The sequence below is a fragment of the Adiantum capillus-veneris genome, chromosome 19, assembly GCF_014529385.1.
Source record: "Adiantum capillus-veneris isolate H3 chromosome 19, ASM1452938v2, whole genome shotgun sequence".
In the NCBI taxonomy this organism is placed as follows: Eukaryota; Viridiplantae; Streptophyta; class Polypodiopsida; order Polypodiales; family Pteridaceae; genus Adiantum; species Adiantum capillus-veneris.
Genome location: NC_140949.1, coordinates 59,047,611 through 59,056,991, shown reverse-complemented (window position 1 = coordinate 59,056,991; position 9,381 = coordinate 59,047,611). Strand labels below are relative to the sequence as shown.

Genomic DNA, 9,381 nt, shown 5'->3' with positions numbered 1-9,381 from the left:
AAATCCTTAAGGAGCTTCTTGCCAGGAATGTTGCCTCTTTGAATGCACTAGTTGTGGGATGTGTGCAACAAGAGCAAGGCCAGAAATCTCTAGGATATTTTCAGTGGATGCAAAGCATTGGAATGCACTTGTCCCATAATATACACAACATAAAGCAGATGCAAATGGAAGGTGTTGATGCAGCCAGACTGTTGAGATGCCGAGCTCTACATCTTGAGCTGGCATCCACTACGGGTCTTGACCGCTTACGACATTTACTCACTAGCACGTTTGGTGACCGACACGGAGGATCTCTACCAGTGATTCTACAGCTGGACTACACTTATAGTGCCAGCCTAGTACACTTATAGCGAGTTCACTCTTAGTGATCGCATGTACATAATTGTGCTACTTTTCAGCTTTAGCACTTAGTCATTTTGTACTCTCTTTTCTGAGTGAAGAAGAAGAAGAAGAAGCTTTCCATCTCTGTGTGCTTTGTGCTTGTCTTGTGTAGCTCTCTTACATCCTCATTCTTTACACACACTTGGTCGGCCCAAGGAGAGCTCAAAAGCTGGTACATGGATATTTGCAAGCAGATCGCAAGTGCTTCAGTGGCTATTTGATGCAAGGTACAACTAGCATGGTTGAGATATGTGTGCCAAATGAGACATTTAATAGGTTGGATATGGTTAAGAAGCTTTGCCAGGTCATGATGCTTGAAGGTGCCAAGGGATGAAGGATCTCATCTTCAAATGATGCCACAATATATGGAGAATGCTTCCTCGTGTTTGACGAGTCCAAATCTCTTTGGATGCTCGCATACCGGGGAATGACACTTCTCCAACTAAAAATTATGGTGAGCAGTTACAACTTTAGAGTCAAGGCGGTCGTAACATCTCCCGACGGACATCTTGTCACCACAAAACTTGTTTTTGCGGAGTGAACTTTGTTGACTTATGGCCATGTAGATGAAGCCTTGGAAATTTGTTTTGATGGTGCTCAAGCTAGCTAATTGGATTGTCCAGCTAGTATCGGAGCGGTAGTCAAAGATGCATCAAGGGTATGTCGATGATCAGAGCCACGGGATGTGTGGGAAACACTGTCAAGCTATATTTTTTTAAAGAAAGGAGTTAAACCTGAGGACTGCAATCTTTTTATAAAAAGAATAGATAAAGTCTATTACAGGAGGGTGGTGGCGCCACGTCTGGAGTGCTCTAAGGCGTAAGAAGACAGGTGGATGGCACGGCAAGGGAGCCCGCCAGTTTGCATGGCATGAGGAGGCTCGCCAACAGCGGGCGGAGAAGCTTACGTCCAGGAGGGGCGAGCGCTGCAAAGAAGGAGGGCCCTCAGTTGTTGCAGGAGGGCTAGCAGTTGAGATTGGCCGTGAGCAAGAGGAAGGCCACAGAGGCGCCAGTTATAGGGGGGGCTCGTGGTATAGAGGAGTACCAAGGAGCAGGCGTTGAAGGCAAAGAATTGGCCTGGGGAGGGACTCCTGCAGGTTGGCAGGTGCCGGGATCAGGAGGGTGCAGAGCCGAGGGCTGCGGCCAGTGAGGGGAGGTGGGTTAAAGGCGGCCAGTGGCTGATGTAGAAAAGAGGGAAGGCTGTAAGCAGCTACAAGGAGAGGGGCTCGCCAGTTAATTGCAAGGGCGACCTGTGCAGGAACTTAGAGGGCTGAAAATGGAGCTGCAGGCAAGCATGAGGGGATTGGAGGCCCCAAGGGTGCTAACCATGAACAAGGCAAGAGGAGAATGGGAAAGAAGGGCTACCAGGAGTGTCGTCTGTATGGAGCAAGGACGACAAGGGCCAAGTGCCAAGAGGGTGGAGAGCTGGCGTGTAGTAAGGCAGGGACAGGTTGCAGGTGAGTGAGAGAGGTGAGATTGGGGATGCATGAGCACATAGGGTTGAAGTATTGAGGATTCAAGGTCGCCATTGGAGCTGAAAGTGATCGCTTCATTGTCGAGAAGACATGCAGAGGATGGATGACCAAGGGATGGTGAGAACAAGGAGGGCCGAGACCTCCACTTAAAGAAGTGCCGAGAGCAGCAAATGGCTGAAAGCAGACCAGGATGATCTTTGGTGGAGCAGTCCGATTGCAAATTGGACCTCCAAAGAGGAGGAGAACTTGGATCGAGCATGAAGCAAAAGAACCTTTTTTTAATCAAATTTTGTCATTGTGGATCTGTGTTTAAAGGATTCTGCCATGATATAGGCTATGTCACCTTTTCTCTAAGTCCATGTCTATTTTCTCTCTTGCTCTTGTGTTTTACAGTGCATCGGGTGTGTGAGTAGGTCCAAAGTGGAGATAGTGTGTGCAAAATAGATGTCGGGCTTGTAGTAGAGAGGATGCACGCCAAAGGTTGTATAAGTCTAGGGTTGGTTGAGCATGGGCTTGGACAATAGTAGATTGCAGATTGTGTATCGAGATGTGTGTTAAATAGGGGATAGGGGTGTTGACAGATCATTGGGATATAGAGAGGCATTCAGATTGTGTGCCGGTGGTTTTCTCATATCCCCCTTTCCATCTTGTGGTGCCCCCACGGAGGATCCTCTGATTTCTTCCTAACAAAGTGTTCGTGAATCAAGATGAAGCAGGAGTTTGGTCCAGTGTTCAAAGGAGATGAAGATGCTGACGATTGGATTACCGATTTTGAGCTATTTATGCTGATTGTATTGTGGATGCCAGGTGATGAATCAAAGCTCCAGATTCTACCTTTGGTGCGGCGAGGTAAAGCAAAAGTTTGGTTCGATGGCTTAGAAGATGCGCACAAGCAGAGTTGGATCGGATTTTGAGAGCACTTTTTACAAAGGTATCGAAAGGTGGTGTCGGGCTTTGGAAGCAGATGCAAAGATCAAAGGTTTGCAGCAGGACGTAAGTGAAAATTTCAATGCTTTTTTTTATAAATTTGAAGCTTATTGGGGGGGATTTTGCGACTGCTACCCAAGCAACCCATGTGAGATACTTTAAGCTGGAAAGGTTTCTATCTTGTTTGCATCCCTATGTTCGTGAAAGAGTGGATTATGAAGATCCAAGGACTTATGACGAAGCTGTTAGAGTCGCCAGAGCAAAGAGTCGAAAAATGAAGAAGAAGATGGAGGCAGGATTGTTGCAGTCTACAATCACGACAGCCAGTGGACCTAAGCCCAGACAAATTAAAGAGTATCAAGAGGTAAAAGCTCCTTTTGTGTATATGCATGTAATCAAAGCACATGAAGGTGATGCCATGCTAGAAGAGGTAGAACAAGTGCCAACCAGGTCTCAAAAAATACATAGAGGAATATTCAGAGTGCCACCCAATTTGCTTGCTCGGGAGGACGAGGTGATAGAAGATCTTAAAGAAGAAGTGTTGGTTCCAGAATCAGCAACAAGGAAGGTAGCAACAAGGAAGGTAGCAGTAGTCCAAGAATTAGCAAGTTCAAAAGAGGAGTCCGATAGCTCTCATAGCTCCAGCAGCAGTTTGGATAGCAGTAGTTTGGATACCGATGCTACATGGGCGATAGAATCCATGTATTCTAGGTATGAAACTTATGATGTTTTTCATGTAGATGAAGTGGAAAAAAATGTATGCGAGTTGCCTGCCAGCCAGCTAAATGTCGAAGAGAAGTATAGTGTCACACATTGTGTGAATCTGCCAGTCGAGCAGCCCTATTAAATGTATTGGTGAGTCCCTATTGAAGGAAGAGGTATGGTTTGATTGTGCATCAGACCTGGTTGAAGAGCAGGTTTTTGAGGATGACTTGCAGGAGCTAGGAACAGAAGCAGTGGTAGGTCAAGTTGATTTGTCTATGCAGGGGGTGGAGAAACTTTGCCTTGGTGGGCATGTCGAGGTGCACTTTGAAGTTTCGGAGTTTGTGTGTGGCCGTGGAGAGCTAGCTTTGGTAGATGACTCTATGGAAACTGATGTAGGTGCAACCTATAAGGGTGATGCTCCATGCAAAGAGGAAGGTGCCACCAACCTTGCAGGTGATGAGGTATTTGAAGAACAGGTTGAAGCTCTAGAAGGTCATACTCTTGAGTATCAAAAGGTGGCCTTGGAGCCGTATAGAGGGTTTGGATACAGGTTTGCAAAGGGAACAGGTTTGCTTGCATATGCAGCAGGCTCAACAAATGGCATGGTTTTGAAGCTATGTGTTGTATTGTTGATAGCTATGTTGTTCCAGGTTGCTTTGCAAGGGGTACTATGCAGGTCTCAGTGCTCATATGATAAAGATGATGATATGGAGAGTTCTCTAGCAGATGACATGATAGCGGCTTGTGGTACCGGTGCTTCAAGTGTTCAAAAGTATGCTTATGGTTGGATGGAAGGATTATAGATGCAGGGTGACAAAGCTCCATGCTATGGAGAAGGGTGGTGTGTCTATTGGCCTACAAGTGCAAAGAGGGACTTCAATGTGCATGCTTTACAGGTGGATGGACACGGCCAATGTTTTGTTTTTGATCCAGGTGGACTCTATGCCATGCTTGGGGAAGCTCAAGGCTTTCCATTTGATCCCGGAGGAGTGGACAACCGCTAATTTCTTCCTCTCTCTATCTCTATACCGCTTATGTAGTCACTATATATCATTTTTCTTATGCAATCCTATGTTACCTAAATAAGAATGTGGTTCAGCATGAATGCTCAACTAGCTGGGGGTGGGCAATGATGATGCAGCCAGACTTGGTCGGCCCAAGGAGAGCTCAAAAGTTGGTACATAGATATTTGCAAGCAGATGGCAAAGTGCTTCAATGGCTATTTGATGCAAGGTACAACTAGCATGGTTGTGATATGTGTGCCAAATGAGACATTTAATAGGTTAGATATGGTTAAGAAGCTTTTCCAGGTCATGATGCTTGAAGGTGCCAAGGGATGAAGGATCTCATCTTCAAATGATGCCACAATATATGCAGAATCTCTATCTCTATACCACTTATGTAGTCACTATATATCATTTTTCTCATGCAATCCTATGTTACCTAAATAAGAATGTGGTTCAGCATGAATGCTCAACTAGCTGGGGGTGGGCAATGATGATGCAGCCAGACTTGGTCGGCCCAAGGAGAGCTCAAAAGCTGGTACATAGATATTTGCAAGCAGATGGCTTAAAGTGCTTCAATGGCTATTTGATGCAAGGTACAACTAGCATGGTTGAGATGTGTGCCAAATGAGACATTTAATAGGTCAGATATGGTTAAGAAGCTTTTCCAGGTCATGATGCTTGAAGGTGCCAAGGGATGAAGGATCTCATCTTCAAATGATGCCACAATATATGCAGAATCTCTATCTCTATACCACTTATGTAGTCACTATATATCATTTTTCTCATGCAATCCTATGTTACCTAAATAAGAATGTGGTTCAGCATGAATGCTCAACTAGCTGGGGGTGGGCAATGATGATGCAGCCAGACTTGGTCGGCCCAAGGAGAGCTCAAGAGCTGGTACATAGATATTTGCAAGCAGATGGCAAAGTGCTTCAATGGCTATTTGATGCAAGGTACAACTAGCATGGTTGAGATGTGTGCCAAATGAGACATTTAATAGGTCAGATATGGTTAAGAAGCTTTTCCAGGTCATGATGCTTGAAGGTGCCAAGGGATGAAGGATCTCATCTTCAAATGATGCCACAATATATGCAGAATCTCTATCTCTATACCACTTATGTAGTCACTATATATCATTTTTCTCATGCAATCCTATGTTACCTAAATAAGAATGTGGTTCAGCATGAATGCTCAACTAGCTGGGGGTGGGCAATGATGATGCAGCCAGACTTGGTCGGCCCAAGGAGAGCTCAAAAGCTGGTACATAGATATTTGCAAGCAGATGGCTTAAAGTGCTTCAATGGCTATTTGATGCAAGGTACAACTAGCATGGTTGAGATGTGTGCCAAATGAGACATTTAATAGGTCAGATATGGTTAAGAAGCTTTTCCAGGTCATGATGCTTGAAGGTGCCAAGGGATGAAGGATCTCATCTTCAAATGATGCCACAATATATGCAGAATCTCTATCTCTATACCACTTATGTAGTCACTATATATCATTTTTCTCATGCAATCCTATGTTACCTAAATAAGAATGTGGTTCAGCATGAATGCTCAACTAGCTGGGGGTGGGCAATGATGATGCAGCCAGACTTGGTCGGCCCAAGGAGAGCTCAAGAGCTGGTACATAGATATTTGCAAGCAGATGGCAAAGTGCTTCAATGGCTATTTGATGCAAGGTACAACTAGCATGGTTGAGATGTGTGCCAAATGAGACATTTAATAGGTCAGATATGGTTAAGAAGCTTTTCCAGGTCATGATGCTTGAAGGTGCCAAGGGATGAAGGATCTCATCTTCAAATGATGCCACAATATATGCAGAATCTCTATCTCTATACCACTTATGTAGTCACTATATATCATTTTTCTCATGCAATCCTATGTTACCTAAATAAGAATGTGGTTCAGCATGAATGCTCAACTAGCTGGGGGTGGGCAATGATGATGCAGCCAGACTTGGTCGGCCCAAGGAGAGCTCAAAAGCTGGTACATAGATATTTGCAAGCAGATGGCAAAGTGCTTCAATGGCTATTTGATGCAAGGTACAACTAGCATGGTTGAGATGTGTGCCAAATGAGACATTTAATAGGTTGGATATGGTTAAGAAGCTTTGCCAGGTCATGATGCTTGAAGGTGCCAAGGGATGAAGGATCTCATCTTCAAATGATGCCACAATATATGCAGAATGCTTCCTCGTGTTTGACGAGTCCAAATCTCTTTGGATGCTCGCATACCGGGGAATGACACTTCTCCAACTAAAAATTATGGTGAGCAGTTACAACTTTAGAGTCAAGGCGGTCGTAACATCTCCCGACGGACATCTTGTCACCACAAAACTTGTTTTTGCGGAGTGAACTTTGTTGACTTATGGCCATGTAGATGAAGCCTTGGAAATTTGTTTTGATGGTGCTCAAGCTAGCTAATTGGATTGTCCAGCTAGTATCGGAGCGGTAGTCAAAGATGCATCAAGTGTATGTCGATGATCAGAGCTAGCTTATTGGATTGTCCAGCTAGTATCGGAGCGGTAGTCAAAGATGCATCAAGTGTATGTCGATGATCAGAGCCACGGGATGTGTGGGAAACAGTGTCAAGCTATATTTTTTTAAAGAAAGGAGTTAAACCTGAGGACTGCAATCTTTTTATAAAAAGAATAGATAAAGTCTATTACAGGAGGGTGGTGGCGCCACGTCTGGAGTGCTCTAAGGCGTAAGAAGACAGGTGGATGGCACGGCAAGGGAGCCCGCCAGTTTGCATGGCATGAGGAGGCTCGCCAACAGCGGGCGGAGAAGCTTACGTCCAGGAGGGGCGAGCGCTGCAAAGAAGGAGGGCCCTCAGTTGTTGCAGGAGGGCTAGCAGTTGAGATTGGCCGTGAGCAAGAGGAAGGCCACAGAGGCGCCAGTGATAGGGGGGGCTCGTGGTATAGAGGAGTACCAAGGAGCAGGCGTTGAAGGCAAAGAATTGGCCTGGGGAGGGACTCCTGCAGGTTGGCAGGTGCCGGGATCAGGAGGGTGCAGAGCCGAGGGCTGCGGCCAGTGAGGGGAGGTGGATTAAAGGCGGCCAGTGGCTGATGTAGAAAAGAGGGAAGGCTGTAAGCAGCTACAAGGAGAGGGGCTCGCCAGTTAATTGCAAGGGCGACCTGTGCAGGAACTTAGAGGGCTGAAAATGGAGCTGCAGGCAAGCATGGGGGGATTGGAGGCCGCAAGGGTGCTAACCATGAACAAGGCAAGAGGAGAATGGGAAAGAAGGGCTACCAGGAGTGTCGTCTGTATGGAGCAAGGCCGACAAGGGCCAAGTGCCAAGAGGGTGGAGAGCTGGCGTGTAGTAAGGCAGGGACAGGTTGCAGGTGAGTGAGAGAGGTGAGATTGGGGATGCATGAGCACATAGGGTTGAAGTATTGAGGATTCAAGGTCGCCATTGGAGCTGAAAGTGATCGCTTCATTGTCGAGAAGACATGCAGAGGATGGATGACCAAGGGATGGTGAGAACAAGGAGGGCCGAGACCTCCACTTAAAGAAGTGCCGAGAGCAGCAAATGGCTGAAAGCAGACCAGGATGATCTTTGGTGGAGCAGTCCGATTGCAAATTGGACCTCCAAAGAGGAGGAGAACTTGGATCGAGCATGAAGCAAAAGAACCTTTTTTTAATCAAATTTTGTCATTGTGGATCTGTGTTTAAAGGATTCTACCATGATATAGGCTATGTCACCTTTTCTCTAAGTCCATGTCTATTTTCTCTCTTGCTCTTGTGTTTTACAGTGCATCAGGTGTGTGAGTAGGTCCAAAGTGGAGATAGTGTGTGCAAAATAGATGTCGGGCTTGTAGTAGAGAGGATGCACGCCAAAGGTTGTACATGTCTAGGGTTGGTTGAGCACGGGCTTGGATAATAGTAGATTGCAGATTGTGTATCGAGATGTGTGTTAAATAGGGGATAGGGGTGTTGACCGATCACTGGGCTATAGAGAGGCATTCAGATTGTGTGCCGGTGGTTTTCTCATTTCCCCCTTTTCAGCGTTTCTACAAATCCATTCACCTATGCTTGCACCTTGAAGGCTAGTGACCTTATGCAAGCTATTGACATGGGTGAGATAATTAACGAGAAGATACCTGGTCTGACGTTGTTGGTAAGGAGGTCATGCTTGGTATAAGTGCTTGGTTGATATGTATGCCAAATGTGGTACAGTCACGAAATGTCACCTCTTGGAAATCACTGATTGCGGGATGTGTGCAATAGGAGCAGGGCCAAAAAGCTCTAGGTTGTTGTCAATGGATGCGAAGCATTGGAATGCTGTGGTCATAGGATACACACAGCATGAGAAGTGCTAGAAAGCTCTAGGCTATTTTCAGCTTCCTCTATGGAGTGTGGACTCTTAGAATGTACTGATTGTAAGATTTGACCCATAGAAGAAAGCTCCAGTTTGTTTTCGCCACATTCAATCACCTGCGTGTTCATCTTGAAGGCATGTGGCTCTAGGCAAGATGCTGATATGGGCAAAAAAATCACAATTATATTGTTAGTTTGAGTCTGTTAAAAAAATATGTCGTCTTTGGCATTGTCTTGGTCCATATGAATGCTAAATGTTGCCTCTTGAAATGCACTGATTGCAGGACGTGCGCAACAAGAGCAAGGCCAGAAAGCTCGAGATTGTTTTTAGCAAATGCAAAGCAAGTGTATCGTTATAAAATCAATCACCTATACTTTTGTCTTCAAGTCCATGCTTACAATTTGGGCATGTGGCTCTTGCAAGTGCTGTAGGAGCTTCTTGTACGGAGTATGGACTCTTGGAATGCACTGATTGCAAGATTTTCCCCACGGTGTCATGGCTAGAAAGCTCTTGTCTATTTTCACCAAATGTCGCCTCTTGGAATGCACTGATTTTGGAAGGT

At 45.6% G+C, this 9,381-nt stretch overlaps 1 pseudogene; it reads left to right on the top strand.

Moving 5' to 3' along the window:
• Positions 1 to 1,086: 1,086 nt before the first annotated feature.
• LOC147434087 (uncharacterized) lies at positions 1,087 to 8,352 on the top strand (annotated as a pseudogene).
• The last annotated feature ends 1,029 nt before the right edge of the window (positions 8,353 to 9,381 follow it).